Genomic DNA, 27,317 nt, shown 5'->3' on the forward strand with positions numbered 1-27,317 from the left:
CTTACTTAAAGGTACTATAGATAATGAAGTAATATCAATATTAAATATGTATGTGCCAAGTGGTATAACATCCAAGTTCTTAGAGGAGAAGTTAAATGAGTTACAAGAGGAATTAGATAGTAATACCATACTAGTGGGGGATCTGAATCTCCCCCTCTCAGAATTAGATAAATCTAGCCAAAAAATAAATAAGAAGTGAAAGAGGTGAATAGATTACTAGAAAAGTTAGACATGATAGATGTCTGGAGAAAATTGAATGGGGATAGAAAGGAATATACCTTTTTCTCAGCAGTACATGGCACATTTTCAAAAATTGACCAGTATTAGGGCACAAAAACATTATAGTCAAATGTAGAAAGGCAGAAATAGTAAATGCATCCTTCTCAGATCATGATGCAATAAAAATTACATGTAAGAAAGAGCCAGGGAAAAGTAGAATGAAAATCAATTGGAAACTAAATAATTTCATTCTAAAGAATGAATGGGCCAAACAAGAAATCATAGAAACAATCAATAACTTTATCCAAGAGAATGACAATAATGAGACAACATACCAAAATCTATGGGATGCAGCCAAAGCAGTGCTTAGGGGAAAATTTATAGCTCTAAATGCTTACATGAATAAAAAAGAAAAAGAGGAGATTAATGAATTGGGCATGCAACTTAAAAAGCTAGAAAAAGAACAAATTAGAAATCCCCAATTAGACACTAAATTAGAGATCCTGAAAATTAAAGGAGAAATTAATAAGATTGAAAGCAAAAAAACTATAGAATTAATCAATAAAACTAAGAGCTGGTTTTATGAAAAAACCAATAAAATAGATAAAATATTGGTTAATTTGATTAAAAAAAAAGAAAGAAGAAAACCAAATTACCAGTATCAAAAATGAAAAGGGTGAGGTTACCACCAATGAAGTGGAAATTAAATCAATAATTAGGAATTATTTTGCCCAACTGTATGCCAATAAATTTGACAATCTAAATGAAATGAATGAATATTTACAAAGATACAAACTGCCCAGGTTAACTGAAGAGGAAATAAAATCCTTAAATAAACCCATATTAGAAAAAGAAATTGAACAAGCTATTAATGAACTCCCTAAGAAAAAATCCCCAGGGCCAGATGGGTTTACGGGTGAATTTTACCAAACATTTAAAGAACAATTAATTCCAATATTATACAAATTATTTGGAAAAATAGGTGAAGAAGGAGTTCTACCAAATTCGTTTTATGACACAAATATGGTGGTGATACCAAAACCAGGCAAAGCAAAAACAGAGAAAGAAAATTATAGACCAATTTCCCTAATTAATATTGATGCTAAAATCTTAAATAAGATATTAGCAAGGAGATTACAGCAAGTGATCACCAGGATAATACACTATGACCAGGTGGGATTTATACCAGGAATGCAGGGCTGGTTCAACATTAGGAAAACTATTAACATAATCAACCACATTAATAAGAAAACCAACCAAAATCATATGATTATCTCAATAGATGCAGAGAAAGCTTTTGACAAAGTACAGCACCCATTCCTAATAAAAACACTAGAGAGTTTAGGAATAGGGGGAGCTTTCCTTAGAATAATAAACAGTATCTACCTAAAGCCATCAGCAAGTATTATATGCAATGGAGATAAATTAGAGGCCTTCCCAATAATATCAGGGGTGAAACGGGGATGTCCATTATCACCCCTATTATTTAATATTGTTCTAGAAATGTTAGCTTTAGCAATCAGAGAAGAGAAAGGAATTAAAGGAATTAGAATAGGCAAGGAGGAAACAAAACTATCACTCTTTGCAGATGATATGATGGTATACTTAAGGAATCCTTGAGAATCAAGTCAAAAATTACTTGAAACAATTAACAACTTTAGCAAAGTAGCAGGATATAAAATAAATCCACATAAATCATCAGCATTTCTATACATGACCAACAAAGTCCAGCAGCAAGAGATAGAAAGAGAAATTCCATTTAAAGTAACGGTAGATAATATAAAATACTTGGGAGTCTACTTGCCAAGACAAACCCAGGAACTCTATGAACACAACTACCAAACACTCTTCACACAAATCAAATCAGATCTAAATAATTGGAAAGATATCAATTGCTCATGGATAGGCAGAGCTAATATAGTAAAAATGATAATACTGCCTAAATTAATTTACTTATTCAGTGCCATACCAATCAGACTACCTAAAAATTATTTTATACAGCTAGAAAAAATAATAACAAAATTCATCTGGAAAAACAAAAAATCAAGAATATCCAGGGAAATAATGAAAAAAAAATTCACAGGAAGGTGGGTTAGCGGTACCAAACCTGGAGCTTTACTATAAAGCGGCAGTCATCAAAACTATCTGGTACTGGCTAAAAAATAGAGTGGTAGATCAATGGAATAGGCTAGGCTCAGGAAATGCAGTAGTAAATGACACTAGTAATGTAGTGTTTGATAAACCCAAAGACTCCAGCTTCTGGGATAGGAACTCAGTATTTGACAAAAACTTCTGGGAAAACTGGAAGATAGTATGGCAGAAATTAGGCATAGACCAACATCTTACACCTTATACTAAAATAAGGTCAAAATGGATACATGATTTAGACATAAGAGGTGATACCATAGGTAAATTAGGAGTGAAAGGAATAGTGTACCTATCAGATCTTTGGAAAGGAAAACAGTTTTTGACCAAACAAGAGATAGAGTATATTATAAAATTCAAAATGGATGATTTTGATTATATTAAATTAAAAAATTTTTGTACAAACAGAAGCAATGCATCCAAAATTGGAAGGGAGGCAGAAAGCTGGGAAACAATTTTTGAGGCCAGTGCTTCTGATAAAGGCCTCATCTCTAAAATATATAGGGAATTAAATCAAATTTATAAGAATCCAAGTCATTCCCCAATAGAGAAATGGTCAAAGGATATGAACAGGCAGTTTTCTGATGAAGAAACCAAAGCTATCTATTCCCATATGAAAAAATGCTCTAAATCTCTAATGATTAGGGAGATGCAAATTAAAACAACTCTGAGGTACCACCTGACACCTATCAGATTGGCTAAAATGACAAAAAAGGAAGATAATAAATGTTGGAGAGGTTGTGGGAAAATTGGAACACTAATACATTATTGGTGGAGCTGTGAGCTGATCCAACCATTCTGGAGAGCAATTTGGAATTATGCCCAAAGGGCGATAAAGCTGTGCATACCCTTTGACCCAGCAATCCCACTTTTAGGTCTGTTGCCCAAAGAAATCATGGAAGGGGGAAAGGGACCCACATGTACAAAAATATTTATAGCTGCTCTTTACGTGGTAGCAAGGAATTGGAAGTTGAGGGGGTGCCCATCAATTGGGGAATGGCTGGACAAGTTGTGGTATATGAATACAATGGAATACTATTGTGCTGTAAGAAATGATGAGCAGGAAGAGTTCAGAGAAACCTGGAGGGTCTTACGTGAGCTGATGATGAGTGAGATGAGCAGAACCAGAAGAACATTGTACACAGTATCATCAACATTGAGTGTTGACCTACTGTGATGGACTATATTCTTCTCACCAATGCAATGGTACAGAAGAGTTCCAGTGAACTCATGATAGAAGAGGATCTCCAAATCCAAGAAAAAAAAAAAAAAGAAAGAAAGAACTGTGGAGTACAGATGTTGATTGAACCATATTATTTCTTTTGTTTTGGGTGCTGTTGTTTTTTTTTTCTATTTTGAGGTTTTGCATCACTGCTCTGATTCTTTCTCTTGTAACAGGATTAATGCAGAAATAGGATTAATGTTATTATGTATATATATATATATATATATATATATATATATATATATATATACGTGTGTGTGTGTATATATATATATCTATATGTATATGTATAGAGATATATAGATATAACCTATATCAGATTACCTGCTGTCTAGGGGAGGGGGGAGGGAGGGGAGGGAGGGAGAAAAATCTGAAATTGTAAAGCATGTATAAACAAAAGTTGAGAACTATCTTTACATGTAACGGAAAAAAATAAAATACCTCATACATTAAAAAAAAAAAAGGCAAGATGAGCAGAGAGAGAAAGGTGAGGACCATAGAAAGTTTCTTCAGTGACAAGGAAGATCTCAATGTCAGGATTCCTATATCTAAAGCTTCCAAGAAAAATATTAATTGGTCTCAGGCCATAGAAGCACTCAAAAAGAACTTTGAAGATAAAATTAGAGAGGTAGAGGAAAAAATGGAAAGAGAAATGAGGGGGATGGAGGAAAGACATGAGAGAAAAGTCAACAGCTTGAAAAGTCAAATTGGTCAAATGGACAAGGAGGTACAAAAGCTCTCTGATGAAAATAATTGCCTAAGAATTAGGATTGAACAAATGGAAGCTAGTGACTTTATGAAAAACAAAGACACAATAAATCAAATCCAAATGAATAAAAAAATAGAGGACAAGGTGAAATGTCTTTTGGGAAAAACTGCTGACCTGGAAAATAGGTCCAGGAGAGATAATCTGAAAATTATTGTTCTACCTGAAAACCAAGAGAATGTATTCCAAGATATTCTCAGGGAAAATTGCCCTGATATTCTAGAAGCAGAAGATAAAATAGAAATTTTAAGAATCTACCAATTCACCTCCAGAGTGAGATACCAATAGGAAAACTCCTAGGAATATTATAGCCAAATTCCAGAGCTCTCAGGTCAAGGAGAAAATATTGCATGCTGTCAAAAAGAAAAAAAAAATCAAGTACTGTGGAGCCTCAGTCGGGATAGCACAATATCTAGCAGCTTCTACATTAAGGGACCAGATGGCATGGAATATGACATTCCAGAATGCAAAGGAATTGGGATTACAACCAAGAATCACCTACCCAGCAAAACTGATCATAATCTTTAAGAGGAAAAAATGGGACTTTAATGAAAAAGCGATCTTTCTGGTATTGATGAGGAAAAGACCTGAATTGAATGGCAAATTTGACTTTCAAATATAAGACCCTAGAGAACCATAAAAAATTGTAGTTGGAGGACATACCTGGGGTAGTGCAGTTGGTGACAGTCTTGTGTCTGAGGCTGGGTTTTGGCTGGGATCCCCCTAGGTTCAAGGTGGATTCTTTGTCCACTGTGTCACCTACCTGCCCCATGATGACATCTTTAGGGTTAAATTAAGGGGTGAGGGGGAAGGGCAGAGGTGAAATCCTATATGAAAGAAACAGGAAAAGACTTATGGCATGGGGGAAGAGATGCAGGAGGAGCAGGGCAGTAAATGAATTTTACACTTATCAGAAAAGGCTCAAAGACCTTAAACTCATCAGAGTTGCCTCAAGGAGGTATTAACACACATACACAATGGGGTGATCTATTTAATCTGGGCAGTAAATGAGCCTAACACTCATCAGAATTGGCTCAAAGACCTCAATCTCATCAGAATTGGCTCAAGGAGGGAATAACATACACACTCAATTGGGTGGCATAATCTATCTAATCCTGCAGGAAAATAGGAAGGGGATAAAGGGAGAGGGGCAAAAGAAAAAAGAGCAGATTGGGGGAGGGGACAGAAAGAAGCAAATCCCTTTTGAAGAGGGATAGGATAAAAGAAGATGGGTAATAGGATAAGTATCATAGAGAAGGGAATAGGATGGAAGGGAAACAGTTAATAGTAATCATGAAAAAGAGAAAAGGGGGAAAAGGGGGGGAAATTGTACAAAAAATATTTATAGCAATTCTTTGTGTTGGCTAAGAATTGAGAATCAAGGGAATGTCCATCAATTGAGGAATCACTGAAGAAGCTGTGGTATATGATTGTGGTGGAATGGTCTATAGGAAGGGCTATAGGAAATGACAAACAGGATGATCCCAGAAAAATCTGGAAAGACTCATGAACTGATGTATAGTGAAGTGAGCAGAGCTGGGAGGACATTGTGCATAGTGACAGCAGTATTGTTCAATGAGCAATTGTGAATGACTTAACTACTCTCAGCAATGCAATGATACAAGACTATCCCAAGGGACTAATGATGAAGCTTACTATCCACCCATAGAAAGAACTGATAAAAAGAGCACTTGTGGATTATACATATATAACCTGATTGCTGTCTTGTGGAGGGGAGAGGAAAGGGAAGGAGGGAGAAAAATTTGAAACTCTAAATCTTATGAAAATGAATGTTGAAAACTACCCCTACATGTAACTGGAAAAAATAAAATAAATGTTTGTTGCTAAAATTAAAAAAAAAAAAGGAAATGTGCTGAACTTGAATGACTAAGATGATTTATTGTGAGTAACTACTGGACTAGCAAAGTGGTAGTAGGGAGGTGAGACCTATGGTTACTAAAATTTGTTATTTGAAAGCAAGGGAGTTTAGGGAGGGAAGTACTGTTCAACCAGCTTAACAGAGGAAATGGTGCAGAGACACAGAAAAGAAAGCTTCCAAAATGACAGATTATAAAAGCTGTCATCCATATGGGGATCATGGCATATGAGAGTCAGAAGAAGGAAATGGGAATTTTTGCCTAAGAGGAAAAAAAAAGTTTGGGATGGAGCAGATTATAACTGTCTTCAAGTAATTGAAGGTAATGCTTCCATTACCCACCTCAGAGGGTGGCTAAGAAGGATGCATTTTGTAAACCTTCAAAACCTTATATATGTAAGATCTTATCCCACCTCTAAAATCTGATTATTCAAAGATAATATGCAGTAATATGGAAAGAAATGTGTAGCCTAAGGCTATATGAGAGGGATTCAATAAAACTTTCCCCATCTTATCTCACAACAAATGTTTCTACTAAGCTGGAAATGCAACTGGGTCCAACACAAATACCTCCAGAACAGGAATGTCTCTGCCCAGCTTTTATTTTTGTTTTAACACAGTTGAAGGTAAAGAGGGTCTGCTCTAGGCAAAGGGGGAAGAGGTGGTCTGGGCTGAGGAGTTCTTCACGTTGTTTCTCTTTATTGTCTGAAACCACCACCACCCCAGGAGCACTCACTCCTTCCAGATGTTAAGGGAAGCTGGAAATGTGAGCTTTTGTCCATAATTTTGTCATACCGATAAGGAAGTGCCCTGATGGAGTGGTGAGTAGCTTGATGGTGGGGAAGTTGGGACGCTGAAAGTAAATTGGGGTCAGGAAAAATCTGAGTTCAAATCTTTCCTCAGGTAATTATTGCCATGTGATGCCAGACCTGTCTTTTAATGTCTCTAGGCCAGCACAAATAACTGGAGTCTAGAGATAGTCTCCTGTGCTAGGAACAATAAAGAGACAAAAGATGGAAAGCTGGAAGACTCTCTAGAGATCATTGGCTCCATTTTCCTCTTTTTCAGATATTTGTGCTGGCTGTCCCCTATGACTAGAATGCCATACCTCCTAATCTCTGTGTCCTGCCTTCCTCAGCATCCTTCAGGTCCCAGATTAAATCACTTAATGTTGTCACCTTCCCTCCATTGATTAAAAATGTATTCTGTAGGGGCAGGTAGGTGGCACAGTGGATAGAGAACCAGCCCTGGATTCAAGAGGACCCGAGTTCAAATCTGACCTCAGACACTTAACACTTACTAGCTGTGTGACCCTGGGCAAGTCACTTAACCCCAATTGCCCTGCCCCCCAAAAAATAAATTAAATTAAAAATGTATCCTGTATATATCTTGCATACATCATCATTTACACATGATCCCCCTCATTATACTGTGAGGACCTTGAGAGCAGGGATATATTTTCATTTTTTTTTTTTTGCCATTCTTTGACCAGGACTTTTGAATATCACATATCACTCTGTGTATGTAAGACAAAATATCAATATCACTATTGGTTGAAAAATCTCAGAATTCCCAAATCTCAGACTGTCTTGTATGTGTCTACTTCATATTATTTATATTTATTCAATGTGTTTGTATCTGTATGTATATATGTATCTGTATGTATATATGTGTGTGTGCATGTATATATAGAAAACATTTGTGTATATACAAATATATGATTGTTTTTGTGTGTATACATGTGTACTTATTTGTTCTCTATTAGAATAAGTTTCTAAAGAGTAGAAATTATTTACTTCTTTGCATTTTATCTATATTTATATTTAGTATAGTGCCTGACACATAGGAGGCACTTTATAAAGGCTTGTTCATTAAATGACTAATTGCCCTCCGGGCCTTCTAGGTCTATCCACAACTCCTCTCTATAAAACATCTTGATGATATCTTCAATGCCTTGCACCTTTCCTGGGACAAAGGAGGCATTTAATAAATCCTTGTTGAAGTAAATTGAAATTTCTGAGAACTCCAGTTTTTAGGAAGTATTTTCCCTCTTATAAGTTGCCCAAGGTTGTTTCTTTGCAATTTAGACCCACTGCCCCTAAATAGGTTCTCAACAAATGAAAAGATAAAAGCATGATTGGGCTACAGAAAAAAAAAACAAAAACAAAAACAAAAAAAAACCACAACAACAATTATAGTCACTTATGCAAACCACTCTATTCATGTCTATCATAAAATAGTGACATTTAATACTTGGTGTCTGTTCATTTAATAACTATCATGAATAAGGACAATTATGTGTATCACCATGATCTGCAGTAGAGAAGTGGGTACCCTGATTATGGAAATCACATATTTTTTTAGTACTGAAGTATCACTGACAGCCTATTGTAGCTAGATGTGGTGGCACACACCTGTAGTTTCTGCTACTAGGGAAACCCAGGCTGGTGGATTGCTTGGGCTCAGCTTGAGCTGCAGAAAGCTAAGTCTGTTGGGGCTCTCTACAGTAAGTCTGGAATCAATGGGGTGAATTCCTCATGTAGGATGCCTGAGGGAGATCAAGTTGATCAAGTTTGGAAATAGAGTAAATCAAAGTCCTCATGCTGATTAATAGTGTGATTAGGCCATGAGTAGCAGCTCTACTTCCAGCCTGGGTGACAAAGGAAGACACAGACTCACAACACAAAACAGCAACAACAAAACACAATTGCATGCTGTAATGGTCAAGGAGTCAGGCCAATTGTATTTGAACTAGGAGCCAGGAGATATAGGTTATTGTCCCTGCTGTTCTCATTAACTCATTCAAATCATGGGTTTTCTCTAAGCCTCAGTTTGCTCAACTAAAAATGTGGCAATGACTGACATTATCCCTAAGGTCCCACCTTTACCATTCCATGACTTACCTTTCTCTTTCTTCTCCTTTCCTTTGCCATCTTCTAAGGCACCTGAGGAAATGAGATTGGATGAGGAATGAGGAAACTGAGGAAGACAGGGATTGAGCGTCTTGCCCAGGGTCACCCAGCTAGGAAGTGTCTGAGCTCAGGGTGGATTTCAGGTCTTCCTGACTCCAGGTCCAGCATGCTATCCACTGTACCATCAAGGTGCCCAGGAGAATGTTTATTTATACAAAATATATTAAGACTTGTGAAGAAGTCATTTAGCATGGCCCTATAGAGAAATTTTAAACATTTACCCCCTCAAAAAAGATTGCCAGCCTGAGAAATGTTCAAATGACTTTTTTCTACTTCCTATTACTGTAGCATTGATGAGTATTAATGTATTTCACCTGTAAATGAAATCTCTAAATCCTTTGCCTCAAATAACTATCTGAAAAATATTAGAAGATAGAAGAAAGAGGAGATATATCCCCATATTACAGATAAGCAAACTGAGGCTCAGAAAGGTTGAAGCTTTCACTAAGCATATAGCTCATAAGTGTCAACATTAAAACTCACCCCCAGACTTCTGACTAGCCACATCTAGTTTTCCCCCTCATATATATACTTTAACTACACACACAAATTTTTCTATTATACCCCTCCAATCTGTTTGAAGGGTTACAGGATAGAGTACCAGAGCATTCTTTTGTAGAGGAAATTTCCACATTCCATTAGCAGTTCTGTTTGATTTAGACTCCATGGGTCAGCATGCTCCTGCATGGAGTATCCCCTGGATGTGTCTACCCACCCAGTTTTCAGCTTCTTTTTTTTGTGTGTGTTGTCTCTGCTATTATCTTGTGAGCTCCCTGGGGGCAAGGTCTTTCTTTCTTTCTCTGATCTGTATTCCCAGCACTTTGCATGGTGCCTAGTAAGTGCTGAATAAATAATTAATGAATTTAATTCTTAGATTGCAATACAAAAAAACATCAATTTTCACCCTGTAAACACAAAATCTTGCTTATGGATGATTTAAGAGGATCAAGGCAAAACTTTGCTATGATACTTATCCTTGTGATTGATTCTTAAACCAAAAATGGAATGTCCTGACTCAGAAAGTTGTTGATTCCCCATTATTAGAGGTCACACTTACTGGGAAGGCCAGATGGCTTAGGACATCTCTCCAAGTTTCCATAAGGTCTTTATCATATTGTTCTTTTTCTTCTCAAATCATCATAATTCCAAGTCAATTTGAGAGATCATGTGAGGCAGAAATTTTTCTCATTCAAACTGAGCCAAAAGCAGGAAAGATGTTCATGGCTCTGTAGAAGGCTGATCAAGGTGTCCTACCCAATCAGGAAACAACTGTAGTTGTAATTCACAACCAATATCAGAATCACAGAATCATATTATCTCAAATTTGGAACCAAAAAACAAACAAAAAAACAGATCACAACATTTTTTCTTTGTCTATACAAGAAACTCCTCTATAAGACACCCAGAAATTAGTCCAACTTTGCCTTGAAGGCATTGAATGAGGGGGAACCTACTTCCTTCCAAGGCAATCTATTCCACTTTTGGATAACACTAATAACTAGGAACATTTTCCTTATATGGAAACAAAATTTGTCACTCTTCAACTTGCATCCACTACTCCTAATTCTGCTCTTTTGGACCAAGCAGAAGATATCATATCCCTCTCATATGTGACAGCCCTCTAAATATCTGAAAACAACTATCATAAACCTTTTAAAGTTTTCTTTTCAGGGCAACTGGGTGGCGCAGTGGATAAAGCACTGGCCCTGGATTCAGGAGTACCTGAGTTCAAATTCAGCCTCAGACACTTGACACTAGCTGTGTGACCCTGGGCAAGTCACTTAACCCCCATTGCCCCGCAAAAAAAAAAAAAAAAGTTTTCTTTTCTCCGGGCTAATTATGTCTGGTTCTCTCAGATGATCTACCTATAAAACAGATTCTAAGACTTTCAACCACCTGGTTGCCCTTCTCTGGACACTATTTTGCCCAGAACAAAACTCAATATGCCATATGTGGTCAGATGGAGTCAGGAAACAAGGAGGGAGCCTATCACTCCAAGGTCTTTGACTGCTGAGTTTCTCATTGTCACTAAAGACTATATTAGTTTCATGGGCACCTAGAAAGGGAGAAAAATAGCATCACAATGGCCAGATCAAAGGATGAGTATTTTTTTTTTTTGGTGAGGCAATTGGGGTTAAGTGACTTGCCCAAGGTCACACAGCTAGTAAGTGTCAAATGTCTGAGGCTGAATTTAAACTCAGGTCCTCCTGAATCCAGGGCCAGTGCTCTATCCACTGCACCACCTAGTTACCCCGGATGAGTATTTTCAATAAAGTAATGCTATGTTTTTTTTTTAATATATAGGGTAAGGGGAGAGGGTTCTGGACCTATGAGTTCATTAATGTTAAGACCTTCTAGTGTGGAAACTCCTCTCTTAGTATAGATGAACAAGGCATCCTAGAGACTTAGAGAGTTGCCCAGAGGCATTACGAGATTAACAGATTTGTCAATGGTTACATGGTATATATCAGAAATGGGACTTCAACACAAAAATTTCCTTACTGCAAGACCACCATCTATACATGAGAGGACACTGGTTCTTTGAATCAAATTTCCTTCCATAGTAAGCAAATTTCTGATAGGAATAATATTGTGACTTCTGACTCCTTTAGTCATCAGAGAAAGGAAATTGAAAGGATCACTCCTAAATATCTGCATTGAGGTGAAGAGACATTTGATGAAGTGACTATCTAGATCACCAGAGTGATTACACTCTAGTCACATGATCAATCATGTAGGTGATCTCAACATGTCAGGCCCCTGAGTAAGGCTTGAGGAGGCTCAGTTTGTACAGCAGAATGTTGATAAAATCCATCAGTTGTTACCCCAACAGGAGCATAGCCCTGCCTATAAAGGCTCATGCCAAGTCTCCTCTCTGGGGAAGCTCTTCTTGGTGTGCACACATTCAAGCTCATTGATCTGGTTAATGTTTTCAAGAGCTAGTCATCATTTGAAAGACAATCATTGCTATTACAAAATGGATAAAATTTGAATGCACTTGAAGTTATCTATGAAATTAAAAGAGGATATTGCTTTCTTAATGGACACTTAAAAAGACATGGTAGAAATTGACAAAGGAAATCTGTTCTCATTATCATCTCTTTATGCTCTATGTGGATTCTCCAAGATATAGAAGAAAAAGCCCTCAATGTGAAGCAGTCAATGTGATGTTCCCCTGACTTGGAAAACCTCTAGGTTCAGGTCCTCACCTAGGGTCACCCTCCCTATACTCAGGCATAGCTAACACACTGCTCTCAATCTATGGCAGTTGAGGGGATGCATCCCACAGTGGGAAGGATGTATGATAAATTTGGAGTCAGAGGACCTCAATGCAAATCCTGGGCTCTGCCAAGTTACTATCTGTATTACCAGGGAATAGTTACCTAAATTCAATGGGGATGGAGTCAGGAAGACCTGAGTTCAAATGTGGCCTCAGTTGGGTAGCCTCCATACACCCCTTTTCTCCCTCTTTGGACTTTTTTTTATTCCTCCAAATTGAATTTAAAACTTAGTGAAGATTTTGCAAGGATGACAGGTGATGTGTCTGTCTAGCTTCCTCTGGTGGTTCCTGTGTAGGTCCCAGTACTTAGTCAACCACCTTCCCTTTCCTGAGGTAAAGGAAGTTAGCAGCTGCTCACAGCCTGTGTCCCACAGTCCATGAGCATGTGACAGGGATGTGCCTACTTGTTGGTTCACCTCCCATCAGCCAGGGGCACCTTGTGTTCCAATACCGTGGCAGACTCTGGCCTAAGGGATCTTGACTCCCCTTTCACTGGTATCATCAAATAGTCCCCTTTTCTCACTGGCTAGGGACCCACCAATGTTGATTGTTTGTGCAAGAGTGGTCTGGGTTGGGATCTACGGTGTGGTTTCTATTTTGAGGTTATTTTTGTATTTTGAAGGATCCTCTGTAATAAAACTGGTACATTTTTATGTAAAAAATTAAAAAATAAAAAATATGGCCTGGGTGTCATTAGCAATTCACTAATTCTTGTTTGCCTCTGTTTCCCCATCTTTAAATTAGTTGGAGAAGGAAAGGGCAAACCACTCCTGTACCTTGGAAGGGGATCAAAAATAAGATCACAAAGAGTCAAACATGATTGAAGTAACTGAACAATTTCTGGACTCCAGATCCAGTATTCTCTCCACTATCTCTTGCCAAGGGTCAAGCAACTAGTATGTATCTGAGGCTGAATTTGAACTCAGGAAGATGCATTATCTTGCCTGCTGGCATTCTATCCAACAATCCCCTGTCCAGGCATAGGCTGGTAAATGATTAACAATGGATCCTTTGGGAGAGAGTGGAAGTGTATTTTCAATCTGCAATATTAACTATTTGTCCATCATTTTCTTAAGTCTAAACAATCAACAAAACCATAAGTTGAACCCTGATTTTCAATGTTTGCCAATTTCCATGATGCAAATGCTCAAACTGAAAATTTAACCATCCTCTTGCAAGCCAGTTTGAACTTACTCAGCACAGTCTTAGTGCTATTTCTCCCCAGGACACAGGAGAAACATGCATGTCCACTTTTTTATAAGCAAATGTTTGATTTCCCAGATGAGGAAACTTCTCCCAAAGCAGATCTGTGTTTTCAGTTCAATTTAGAGTTTTATAGTATTTGCTGGGGCCCTAAGTTAAGACTCGCCCAGGGTTACATAACTAGTATGTAGCTAAGGTAGGAGTTGATCCCAGGTCTTCCTTACTCTGAGGGCAGAATTTTATGAAGTATGACCCACTGTCTCATGCATGTGCATAGACATATATATGTTCATTTGTACATATGCATACATTCATACATCAAACTATATGATTCCATTAATATAGATAAATCCAAGGAGTAAATTCCCATTAATTCAAGGTCTGCACCTGCTATTTATAGACTTAAAGAGTTATCTGAGGCAGTAAGAGGAGAGGTAACTTGCCTAGGGTCATGTAGTCAGTGTGGGCCATTGGCAAAACTGGAACCATGCCTTTCTGACCCTAAGACAAGCTCTCTATTTAATATACTTCTGCCATGGTGCTTCTAAGAATAGCTAGATGGAAAGAAAGATAGCTAGCTAGATGGATAGCTAGCTCAATAGATGGATAGATGGATAGAAAGAGATGGATAGATGATGATGACGATGAAGATAGAGGGAGGGAGAGAGAGAAAGAGAGAGGGAGGGATGGAGGGATGGATGGATAGATAGATCATAAATATAGAAGTAAAAATAAAAGTATGGGTATTGCTATAGACCATAAATATTGGTATAAACATGATATAAATATGAATATGTATCTATATATCCTTGTATATTCACATAAAATGAGTCTCTTAACCCCTCACCAGTCAAAGGTGAACATGTGGCTATCTGAGGGGTGCTATTTTTCCATAAAGTGCCTATCATCTCACTCATGGTCACCTCCTGCATATGACTTCCAGGGCCAAATGAAGATTGAAAAAGGAACAAAATGAGGACAGATACTTTCTATTAAAGATGACAAATCATTTCACAGCTGCAAGCAAAAATACCCCAAAACTAATTCAAATATTCAACTGTTTTGGATCTACCTAGATGGCTTCATGAGAGTCCTCCTTGTGAGACTACAGCTGTCATCCTTCTCCAAGCTCTATGGTTCCTTCTATATATTGTAGAAAACAGGCTGCAAAATGTCCTGTATAAATCCGGAGTGATGATGCTCTGCAAGGACCAAAATGTGACATTTTATTCTTTGTGAAATTGTTTTTTTCAAATAAGAATCCTCCCATCCCAGAGATGAGATCTACCCATCTGGAAGCTGTACAGGACTCTCTTATTAGGACTGAATGGACAACACTTGGATGGAATCCTTACATAGGTCAGAATGGTCACATTGTCTCAAATGGAGTGCCTGCTAATGCTCCCTTATTGCTTGCAGACAAGGAACAGCAGGTTTTAAATGGACAGCTCTGCTGGTGCTGAATGACTGGATTGCACACAAACTCAGAAAGGTCAGGTGGGGCTGTTTGTAGGGATGAATCCATGATGACACACTTTCATCCTGCAAAGTAGGAATGCCACCCTGACACATGCAAATAATCACACAAGCTTTCAAAATGACAAGGAATAAGTGAAATGAGATGGGAAGCTGAAGAGCAGCACAGAGCTGGTTTCAAGGAAGGCAGGAAAAGCAGGAATGATGAACATTTCTAAGACAGCCATTTCCAGACCCAAAATAAAGATAGCCAAAGACTCATTTAGGAAGTTGCTTTTGTGAATATTGGCATGATTATGCTTGCATTCAAATCAATTTAGCTAATTGATGAAATTAGAGAACACCCAAGAGGAATGATAGAATATAATTTTAGAACTGGAAGGGACATTGGAAAACATTTGGTCCTAAGTTTTCATGTTCTAGGTAAGGAAACTAAGGGCAATAGAAGTAGAGGAAGTTGTCCAAGGTCACACACATAACTAGGGAAAGAATCTACTATGGAATATCCATGTCTGGAGCCCAATAGTTTGAACCTTCTTGCCATACTCAAGAAGACTAAGCTTCTGAGATATCTAGGGAGTAGGAAGAGGCAAGTAGATGGCTCAATCCACAGAGCACTGGTCTTTGAGTCAGCAAGACCTGAGTTCAAATTCAATGTCAGACACTTACTGTTGGATTCTGGGCAAATCACCTAATCTCTGTTGGCTCTGATGTACTGGAGAAGGAAATAACAAACCACTCCAATATTCTTGCCAAGAAAATCCCATGGGCAGCATTGCCCTGCTATGGTTGGAGACATTACTGAATGAATGAACAACAAAGGAAGTAGGAAACCAGCAGTTATTACTAATGACCCTGATGAGGGCACAGGTTTCACTTTCCATCTGAGGCCTTTTATAGTCATTGAAGAAGAAAGCCAAATTAGTTCTGCTTTGAGGACCTATGTTTATTATATGTGTTTTTAGCAAGGAAAAAAGTTGAAATTTCTGACTCAGAGGACAGAGGAAGTCTGGGGAAGATGGGTGACTTTCCCTTTGTGTTTGTGCTCATATTCACTGTGGTGTGTGTGTGTGTGTGTGTGTGCGCGTGCGTGCGTGCGCGCACACCCTGGGGAGACTCTGGTGCCTAGAATATGCTGCTACAGTAATTGGTTAGCAGATGGGAATTCATAAGTGTACAGGCGACACCCTAATGTGGAAATTTTTATTTATGTATGTATTTATTCATTCATTCATTTGTTTGTTTATTTTTGGCAACTGGGGTTAAGTGACTCGTCCAGGGTCACACAGCTAGTAAGTGTCAAGGGTCTGAGGCTGGATTTGAACTTGGGTCCTCCTGAATCCAGGACCAGTGCTCTATCTACTATGCCACCTAGCTGCCCCTCTGGTGTGGAAATTTAATCCACAACTTCACATTGCCAAATCAAATGGCTTTTTCTCAGGCCTCATCCTTTTGGAGCCCTCTGCAGGTGTTGACACAGTCCATTAGGCTCTTTTCCTTGATATTCTCTTCCCTCTACATTTTCAAGACCCTACTCTCTCTTGGTTCTCCTATATGTCTAACCACTTCTCAGTTTTCTTTGCTGCATCTTCATCAAAGTCATAGCCACTAACTATGAGTGGTCCACAGGCATTGGTTTTATACTTCACTCTCCTCCATCTAGTCTGCAATCTAATGATTCTGATTCATTTGTTTATACTCATCTTCCAACTCTGCATTTTCATTGGCTTTCCCTTATTCCTGGCATTCTCTCTCTCCTCATCTCTAACTCCTGGCAAACCTTGATTCCTTCAAGTCTCAGCTAAAGTCGACCTTCCCCAAGGACTCGTTTTAGTCTCTCTTAATGTTAATTCCTTTACTCTGATATAATCTCCAGGTTGTCCTGTTTATATCTTTTTTGTAAAGAGTTCTTTGCATAATGTCTCCCCCATTAATCTATGAACTCCTTGATCACAAGGAATAGTTTGGGGGTTTTTGTTTGTTTGCTTTTCTCTGTATCCCCAGAGATTAGCACAGTGCCTGTAACAGAGTGAGTGCTTAATAAATACTTGTTGACTTCTGCTATCTGTCTCTGACCTCTGCAGTGTTGCTTGGAGTGCTGAGAGATTAATATACTTTCCCTCATTCACAGATAGTATGTGTCAGAGGCAGAACTTGAACCCAGGGTTTCCTGATTTCAAGGCTGGTCCTCTGTGTACACTGTCTGGTAAGGAGCAGGTGCTTAAGAAATGTCTATTGACTGACTGACTCTGGCTTGTTAAACCTCATTGCCTCTTCCTGGAATTCTTAAAGCTTAACAAACACCAAAGTGCTTAGGAAGTAATGCTACTGCATTACAAGGTCAGCAATGACTGTGTCCTTGACACTGTCTTCTGAGTTCTTCCCTATACTCTTGGGTGTCACAGAACCACTGCAGTCAGAGATCATGGGACCCCGGCACTCATTGCAATAAAGATATGAGTGTGTAGTAAGCATGGAGTAAAAGGGCACCATTCTACAATGTGGGTTCAATATTGATAGCTCTGAGTTCCTGCCCTGGCTTTCCTAACCCTTGATTTTGTCTCAGTGCTTTGTTATGCTATCAGTCCCAATTCCTACTTGCTTACTCCTGTGTATTCAACCTGGCCTAAACTTTCTGACTTCCTCATTTTCTGTCTCTGTTGCCATAGTGACTGTTTCTCTCTGATTCTCTGGTTTGAACCTTAGCCTTCCCCTTTAACCACTCTTTTACTTATCTGTGCTACTTCTTTGACATTTATTTCCCCTCCCCAAGCAAGGTAGAACTGTTGCTGACTGCTAGCAGCACAGTTGTTAACCCTTGCCTGATCAATATCCATTATGATCTCATGATTCTGTATATTAGATGCTATGATTTGGCAAAAAAACATTTCTCTCGATTCCATATCTATCTATCCATGATCCTGCACTGAATCAAAACTATCATTAATTAGAATTCACTGCTGTGGCTTCTAGGTTCACTGTCATAAAGCTAGAATAAGAGAATAAAAATATTAGAACTAAATGAGAGAATCTTTCACACATAAACCATACTAAAGTATTATATAATCATAAAATTCAAGGTCTAGAAGTGACTTCAGAGTCTAACCCACCTGATCCCAAGTATGATGTCTGATAGTCAGCTACCCTATGATCACATGGTGTGGTGAAGAGTGCTGGATATGGAGTCAAAAGAAGTTGGTTTGAATTCTGACTCCACTGCTTACTAGCAGAGAGACCTTGGATATATCTCTTCACCCCTCTGGTCCCCAGTTTCCTTATCTGTAAAATGAGAAGATTGGACAAAATGATCTTGGAGGTTCCTTGTATAGCTAATATTCTCATCCTTTAAGCACTAAAGGTGGCCTATGTTATACCTGTACTTTTGAATCAGTTGTGAAAGATTCAAAGAGAAGAATGATACTTGTATCAAATTGTATTTTAAATTTGCAAATGTAAAATGGGGAGGTTGGACTAGAATCATAGATTTAGAGCTGGAAAGGACCTTAGATACCATCTCATCCAAATTCTTCACTTTACAGATGAGGAAAAGAGAGACCCGGGAGAATTAACAAACTTGCCCAAGTCCACAAAGTAAATGGGAGAGGTAGGATCTGAACCCAGGTCATATGCAAATCTAGAATTCTTCATTGTACCACAGTTTCCTGGATCTTGTTATCTTGTCTTTGATTATGACTTAGTTCTTTCCAGCTTTAAATCTCCAATAATCCTAAATTTATGGTCCAGATTTTAATTTGCCATCCAAACACTCCTCCTCTACTTCCTGGAAGACATTGATTGAGGTAAAGCTTGGGACTGCCAGGTAGCTTGCTGTTATAAAAAAGCTGATCAGACCTCCCGTTAGAAGTATAATAAATTTTTAAAATAGGCTGCAGTCCATTCAAAACTGAGTGAATGAATGCCTGCTGATGTAATAATGCTTTGCTATTTGTTTGTATCCTTGCTTCCATCAGAATGCATATTCCTCCCTCTGGTGCTTATTGTGACTCCTTCATGCTTTCTTGTCTTGCACAATTCTTGCTTGTGTCTAGCCATCAGTCTGCTATAGAAGATCCAATCAATTCACTAGCCATAGGAGCACAGATGCAGAGCAGGAAGGAGCTTCTACAGTATTCTACTTCAACCTCCTTATTTTAAATATGAAGAAACTGAGTGAAGAAAAGTTCAATTACTCAACCAAGGTCACACAAATGACAGCAGATTCTAACTCAATTCCTGTGATGCCAATGAACCAGACTGAACCTCTTGGGCTCATATATCTGGGGTACATTTGTGACATTCAGTATGTTTCTTTCTTGTATGCCATTCTCATGATATAGTCAACCAACTGTGATTTTTGTCCATAAGATTATTATTGATAAAAAATTCTATCATTTCTCCCACACAAGTAACCAATCTGAGCATGTTCCAGCCTACTTATACCCAATATGTGCCTTCCTTTGAGCTTTTGGTTACTTATAATTTGAAGTCTTAGGTAATCATAACCCTTTGATTTGCAAAAATAGAATGCCCCTGTGTTAATTTAAAGAGATGGGCCATGCAGCAGTGAATGACTGACATGAGGTTATTTAAAGGATGTTTCATATGTAATCCAGATCAGTCTCCTCCAAACACTCAGCTCTGGGCACACTGAACATCATATATCCAAAACCTAAACTTACTTAAAGGGAAACCAACGTAGAAGTAGTTAGGTGTTATAATGTATAGAAGCACAGAATTTAGAGCTGAGAAGACCTTGATTTCAAATCCTCTTCAGAGAACATATTAGCAAAACTAGTCAAAACACTTAACCTCCCTTAGGCTCAGTCAGGTTTTTTTATTTGTAAAATGGGTATGATAATAGCTATTTTGGGGTATTAATAGGACAAATAGCATTTAGTTCATGGTGCTGCTGTGAGGATCAAAAGAAATAATATATATCCAGTGCTTTGCAAACCTTAAAGTATTCAAGATGGGCTAGCTATTATTATTAAGTGCAAGCATTTTAAAAATATGAAATAAACTAATCGTATTTGACATGTAGGACATTTAAACAAAATCCAAAATAGATCAAAATTAAGCAAGAAAAACTGCAGAAAATTGATTTTTGGTTTGCAAAGCACTTCGCATTTGATTCAGACAATAACACAGTGAGATAGGAGCTATTATTATCCCCATTTTACAAATGTAGAAACTGAGCCTGAGAGAGGTTGTGTTTTACCCAGAGTCTCACAGCTACTAAGTGTCTCTGGTAGGAATTGATCTCAGGTCTTTTTGTCTCTAGGTCTAATGCTCTATATACTGTACTTGCTTTGCTAATGGATGAATTAAATAATACCTCAAAGTCAGGGAGAGAGAAAGCCCAAAGGGAAGCTCCAAAAGGAGGGGAGGTTGTTCAAAGAAATGAACAGATATTATCTTTGGCTCCCCACTTTGGGGTCCAGAGAGTATGTGGGCAGAGAGGGGCTAAGTCTGGCTCCCTGTGGTGACCTTCTTTCAATAGCATTTTTTTTAGTGAGGCAATGTGGGTTAAGTGACTTGCCCAGGGTCACACAGCTAGTAAGTGTTAAGTGTCTGAGGCCAGATTTGAACTCAGGTACTCCTGACTCCAGTGCCAGTGCTCTATCCACTGCACCACCTAAATGCCCCCTGTGGTGACCTTCTTAAAGGATCATCCATCAGTAGTTGGTGTGTTTCCAAAAGAAGGAATGTTTATTTTTCCTATAAATTCACAAAAGCTATATAAGTGTCTCTGGGTTTCTCTTAATTTCTACCAAGAATGTCAGATATTCCTGTAATAAGACTTAAATGTCAGTGTCAACTCACAGGACTTAATAATCACACATAAGAGACCATTAGGGTCAACAATTAGGAAAAGCATTTACTCAGAATTGGAAAGTCACAAATGAAGGTCCAAATAACTAGGCCTTTTGTTACAAGCATTTTCATGTAGAAAAGGACTCTTAGCAAATGATGACTAAGGAGAGAAGTAGGAGGCTGGTTTATCTCACATCTGTCTTTAGTATATAGAACATTTTCAAGAATAAAAGCACCTTCAATTTTCTGTACTCAATAATGAACTCCTTTTTCAGCCTATTATAAAAAGGAATAATCTGGATAAGGGGTAACTCAAGAATAAAGAGAAAATAAAGGGAAAGGAGAAAGGAGAGAGGGAAGGATGAAAGAAGGAAGGAAGGAAGGGAGGGTCAAAAGAAGAGAAAGGGATGGAAGAATTAAGATGAAGGAAGGGAAGAAAATAGGTGGGAAGAGAAAAGGGGGAGAAAGAAAGAGAGAGAGGAGAGGGAGGGAGGGAAGGAAAGAGAGGAGGAAAGAGAGGAAGAAAGGAAGGGACAAAAAAGAGAGGGATGGAAGAATGAAGATGAAGGAAGGGAGGAGAAAAGGAGGGAAGAAGAAAGAGGAAAGGAAAGCAAAAGGTAGAAAAGGAGAGAAGACAAAAAAGAAGAGATGGAGAGAAAGAGAGGGAAGAAATGGGATATTCTATTGCTTATAGAAATTGCATCAATTTATAACATGCTTTTTTCATAAAAGTTAATTCTCAGTATTTAAAGGGAAATTTGAAATCTTAATATCACTGAACCAAACATGATCATTCAAGTTCTGGCCTCACATATCCCATTATGTGTTTGGATTTTCATTTGGAAAAAAAAAAAACTATGACTGTTGCACCAGTCCAACCCCATCTGGAGAAGTAGGAAAAGGAACCAGCATTTCTTACATTACAACTATGTGCCAGACCTTTGCTAAGCTCTACAAATATTTTCTTATTTGATCCTCACAACAACATTGGGAAGTAATTGCTATTATTATCCCAGTTTCACAATTGCAGGGAAGATAGCAGTTAAGTGACTTGCCCAGGGTCACACACTTAGGAAGTGTCTGAGTTTGGATTTGAACTCATGTTTTGCTAACTTCAGGTCCAGTGCCCTAACCATTGGACACCTAGCTGCCACTCACTATGTATGAAACACTGTATTAGACACTAGGGATATTTGAAGAATGAAATAATTCCTACTCATGGTAGCATTTTAAAGGGAAGAAAACAAGAACATATAAAATATAGACCGCATAAATACAAAGGTAATAAATGCAAAGACATACAAAGTCATTGAATATTAGACCATTTTATAAGGGAGAGCACTAACAATTGAGTTACTAAAATAAGGCTTCATGGAACCTGAGCATTATCTTGAAGGAAGAATACTGGAAAAAAAGAATGTGTGCCAGGCATGTGTGATGGCCAGTAGAAAGGCACAGAGATGAGCAAATTCATAGTTTCCATGAAGAGCAAAATGAGGTCCATTTGGTTGGATTTTAAGGGAGGAATGAGGATGGAAACAAAGCCTCCAAGAAAAATGTGAATTGGTCTCAGGACACAGAAGATCTAAAAAAATATTTTGAAAATCACATAAGAGAGGTAGAGTAAAAATTGGAAAGAAAAATGAGAGTGATGCAAGAAAATCATGAAAAAAGATTCAACAGCTTAATAAAGGAGACCCCTGCCCACAAAAATACGCTGAAGAAAATAACACCATAAAAAACAAACTGGGGGCAGCTAGGTGGCGCAGTGGATAGAGCACCGGCCCTGAATTCAGGAGTACCTGAGTTCAAATCCGGCCTCAGACACTTAACACTTACTAGCTGTGTGACCCTGGGCAAGTCACTTAACCCCAATTGCCTCACTAAAAAAAAAACAAAAAAACAAAAACAAAACTGGGCCAAATTATAAAAGAGGTACAAAAATCCAATGAGGAGAAGAATGCCTTGTAAAAGAAGAATTGGGCAAATGAGAAAAAATAGGTAAAAAAGCTTACTAAAGAAAATAATTACTTAAAAATTAGAATTGAGCAAATGGAAGCTAATTACTTATGAGAAATAAAGAAACAATAAAACAAAAGCAAAAGAATGAAAAAATAGAAGAAAATGTGAAATATATCATTGGAAAATCAACTGACCTGGAAAATAGATACAGGAGAGATAATTATTAAATTGTTAGACCACTTAAAAACCACGATAAAAAGGGGAGGGGGGGAGTTGGATGTCATCTTTCAAGAAATTATCACAGGGGCAGAGTCAAGAAGGTGGAGAGAAGCCAGGAAGTTGCCTGAGCTCCCTTGAGTTTCCCTCAAAAACAATATTAAATCAAGGTTCTAAACAGATTCTGAAACTTTAGAACCTACACAAAAATAAAGAAACACAATTGTCCAACTTGAGATAATCTAGAAGACTTCTTGAAAGGTCTGTTTAACTTAGGCAAAAGGGGAAGGAAGACCAGCACAGCACAGTGTGGAGGGAGTCTGAGCAAGTCAGCAGGAGGCTCCTGGCTACAATACAAATCAGCAGCTGAGGCCCCTTGGTCTTGGCTCAGCAGGCTGGTGGCACAGAAAGCCATGTGTGAGACCCACCAGCCCTGGCTGAGAGGCCAAACTGCTAACTAGAAAAACACCCACAGGACAGGCACGACTTGGTCAAGCCATCCCTGCACAGGAAGGAAGCCCAGGGCAGTGAAGAATCCAAAAGCCACAGAAGCCTCAGAGCAGAGAGCCTGCTCTTTTTGTGGTGGCAAGAAATTGGAAATTGAGGGAATGCCAATCAATTGGGGAATGGCTGAACAAGTTGTGGTATATGAATGTAATGGAATACTATTGTGATGTAAGAAATGATGAGTAGACAGATTTCAGAGAATCCTAGCAGGACTTACGTGCTGAGTGAGATGAGCAGAACCTGGAGAACATTGTACACTGTATCAATTGTGTGTTGATCAACTGTGATAGACTTGACTCTTCTCAGCAATACAATGGTCGAACATAGTTCCAAAGGAATCATGATGGAAAATGCTCTCCGAATCCAGAAAAAAAGAACTGTGATATCTAGATGCAGATTGAACCATATAGTTTCTATGTTTTGTTTTTATTTTGGGGGGCTTTTCCCTTTTGCTCTGATTCTTCTTTCACAGCATGATTAATGCAGAAATATGTTTAATATTGTACGTATATAACCTATATCAGATTGCTTGCTGTCTTGGGGAGAGGAGGGGAGGGAGGAGAGGGAGGTAGAAAAATTTGAAACTAGAAATCTTATAAAAACAAATGTTGAAAACTATCTCTACATGTAACTGGAAAATATAAAATACTTTTACAAAACAATCAAAGGAGAGATGTAGAAAAAAAGGGAAAAGAAATTATAGAAATGAGAGTTACACAAGAAAATTATGAAAAAGGTCAACAGCTTGGGAAAGGAAGCCCAAAAAATGACTGACAAAAACACTTCCTTAAGACATAGAATTGTCTAAATTGGGTGGGGAGGATGGCCAAATGGGAAAGGAGGTGCAAAAGCTTACTGAAGAAAACAATGCCTTAAAAATTGAGATTGGGCAGATGGAAGCCAATGACTCCATGAGACACCAAGCAACCATCAAGCAGAATTGAAAAAATGGAAGAAAATGTGAAATAACTCATTGGAAAGACAACTGAACTGGAAAATAGATCCAGGAGACATAATCTAAGAAGTATCGGACTACCAGAAAGCCAAAATCAGAAAAGGAATATAGACACCACATTGCAGGCAATTATCAAGGAGAATTGCCCTGATAATGTAGAATCAGAGGATAAATTTGTCATTAGAAGAATCTACCGATTACCTCCTGAAAGTTTCCCCAAAAGGAAAACTCCAAGGAATATTGTAGCCAAATTCCAGAATTATCAGGTAAAGGAGAAAATACAACAAGTCTCCATAAAGAAACAATTTAAATTTCATAGAGCCACAGTCAGGATTATACAGGACCTGGAAGCTTCAACATTAAAGGATCAGAAGGCTTGGAATATGATATTCCAGAAGGCAAAGGAGCTTGGATTGTGACTAACAATCAACTACCCAGCAAAACCGAGCATTATCTTTCAGAAGCAAAGATGCACATTCAATGAAATAGGGGACTTCCAAGGTTTCCTGAAGAAAGGACCAGAACTGAACAACAAATTTGACCTTCAAATACAAGACTCAAGAGAAGGGGGGCAGCTAGGTGGTGCAGTGGATAAAGCACCAACCCTGGATTCAGGAGTACCTGAGTTCAAATCCAGCCTCAGTCACTTGACACTTGCTAGCTATATTATCTTGGGCAAGTCACTTAACCCTCAGTGCCCTGAAAAAAAAGAAAAAAAAAGACTGAAGAGAAGTATAAAATGGAAAATGGGAGGAAAAGTTATTCAATAAGGTTAAACTGTTTACATTACTATGAGGGAAGATAATACTTTGAACTTTTGAGATCTCTATCTCTATTGGTAGATAGTTACTAAATAGACTTTGATGTGATGATATAAAGAAACTTAAGGGGCAGAATAAAAGGAGAATGGGAGAGGAGAGGGAGGAGGAGGTGGAATGGGGTTAATTACATCATATGAAGAGGCACAAAATGTCTATTGCAATAGAGGGAAATAATGGAGGGGTGAGCATGGTTTCAACCTTATTCTCATCATATTTGGAATGACATATACACCCATTAGTATAAAGAAACTTATCTTATGCTTTAAGGAAGTAAAATGGGAAAGGGTGGTACTGATAGGAGGGAAAGCAGAAGCAGGGGAGGAAAGGGGGAAGAAAAGGAAGGGCAGTTGAAAAAAGGGAGGGCAGATTTAGGGAGACCGAGGGTCAGAAGCAAAACACTGGTGAGGAAGAGTAGAGTGAAAGAAGAAAAAAGAGTATAAACAAAGGGGAAAAGAGGATGGAGGGAAATACTCTGTTAATAATCATAACTGTAAATGTAAATGGGATAAACTCTCCCATAAAATGAAAGTGAATAGAAGAGTGGATTAAAAATCAGAATCTACAATATGTTGTTTACAAGAAACACATCAGAAGCAGAGAAATATGCACAGAGTAAAGATAAAAGGTTGGAGCAGAATATATTATGCTTCAGCTGAAATTAAAAAATAAAAGCAGGGGCAGCAATCCTTATCTCAGACAAAGCAAATGCAAAAATAGATCTGATTAAAAGAGAAAAGAAAGGAAACTATATCTTGCTAAAAGGTAACATAGATAATGAAGTAATATCAATACTAAACATATATGCACCAAGTGGTATAGCATACAAATTCTTAGAGAAGTTAAATGAGTTACAAATGGAAATAGACAGCAAAACTATACTAGTGAGGATCTGAACCTTCTCCTCTCAGAACTAGATCAATCTAACTACAAAATAAATAAGAAATAAGTTAAAGAGGTGAATAGAATTTTAGAAAAGTTAGATATGATCACCACAATTTGCTAAGAACTAACTGATCCTCAAATACTCCCCATTCCCAGGCCAATGAATTGCCTGGAGCTAACCAATCTTTGTCAATTCCAGACTCTTGATTGTCTTAGGGATCTCCCCCAAACAAACTATACCCTCCCAAAGATTCCCCAGAATACTCCCTGGACTTTGGGTTATTATGTAAAAGGGTTCCATTTGCATTAGTTTCTATTTAGATTTAAGTAGTTTCTATTTATAGTTAAATAGTTTCTATACTTAACCCAAGGGCAGTCTCATAGCTCCCTTTGTTCTGTTACTGGATATAAACTCTGTCCTCAGTCCCCATCTTTGGGTATTCCTAGCATCTTGCCTATAGCTCCTCTGCCCTGATTAAAGACTTTATTCTATATTGATTTGTTTCATTAATTTTCATTTACATATGGGGGATCTCTTCCAGAATTTGAAGAGTTCATGTCCAGCCAGCCACCATTTTTTACCTCTGGATGCTTGGCACCGGCAGGAATCTTGTGTTCCAGTATGAACTCAAAATTCAGAGGCTTAGCCTGGGTAAGGGTCTCTCAAATTCAATCAGATGTAGAAAGGCAGAAATAGTAAACACATCTTCTCAGATCATGATGCAATAAAAATTAGATGTAACAAAGAGCCATGAAAAGGACTGAAAATTAATTGGAAATAATCTCATCTTTTTTTTTTTTTTTTTTAGGCCAATGGGGGCCAAGTGACTTGCCCAGGATCACACAGCTAGTAAGTGTCCGAGGCTGGGTTTGAACTCAGGTCCTCCTGAATCCAAGGCTGGTGCCTTATCCACTGCGCCACCTAGCTGCCTCCCTTAAATAATCTCATCTTAAAGCATGAGTGTGTCAAACAACTAATCATAGAAAAAATCAATAAT

This window comes from Dromiciops gliroides, chromosome 4 (genome assembly GCF_019393635.1).
Source record: "Dromiciops gliroides isolate mDroGli1 chromosome 4, mDroGli1.pri, whole genome shotgun sequence".
Taxonomy (NCBI): Eukaryota; Metazoa; Chordata; class Mammalia; order Microbiotheria; family Microbiotheriidae; genus Dromiciops; species Dromiciops gliroides.